Consider the following 835-nt stretch of genomic DNA (forward strand, 5'->3'; position numbering starts at 1 on the left):
GCGACCTGAGGAGCCGCCGCCCCTATTTTCCAGGAGAACGCGGGGGACCCGGGTCAGTTCCGGCGCCGGGAGAGAGGCTGTTCCCGGAGGCCTAACTTCCAAAACCCAGAAGCGGGGGAGGACGGAGAGAAGAAGGTAATGAACCCGATTGAGTTTCCTGCCCTCGGTCCTCGGATTGCATTCACCCCAGCGGCTGCCCCCACTCTTCACCTGACTCCAGTTCTGAAGCAATCAAGACCTCTAAAGTTGGGGAGGGGTCTGGTGTGCCCGGACAACTTTCCCGGGGTTCCAGAAACCAAGGATATAGGACACATGGAGGTGAAGTTAAAGAGAGTCCCCCTTCTCTCCCTCCTGGTCTTTTCACTGCCCTCCCGGGACGGGGGACTGAAACAAAATCGTAATATGGCCAGTGCTTTAGCTTCTCACAGTGAGGGAGTGTTGGGTGTGCGTGTGTGTGTGTGTGTGTGTGTGTGTGTGTGTAGGGGAGCGTCGAGGAGGGGGGAGGGGGGGAAGTATGAATGATTCCTTCTGGTGTGATGGATGGGGAACAGCCTGATCCACGGACTGTGCTATTGCCGGACGCGTTGGCTGAGATCGCGGCAATCCAGAGAGACCCCAGTTCTGCCCCAGTTTCCTTCCTCCCGGACCCAGAATGGTCATTAGCAAAAATGAAGACGTTAACCAGACAAGATCCCTCGGTTCCAAAGCAGACTCGGTACCCCGACGTCCCTCTCCTCGGTTTCCCTCAGTTTAGGGACAGATCCGTTGACTGCCAAACCCAGGTCGAGATCTTCCCCGCCCGTGCCCTTTCATCAGCGCTCGCCTCCGGCGCCCC

This window comes from Sminthopsis crassicaudata, chromosome 2 (genome assembly GCF_048593235.1).
Source record: "Sminthopsis crassicaudata isolate SCR6 chromosome 2, ASM4859323v1, whole genome shotgun sequence".
NCBI lineage: Eukaryota > Metazoa > Chordata > Mammalia > Dasyuromorphia > Dasyuridae > Sminthopsis > Sminthopsis crassicaudata.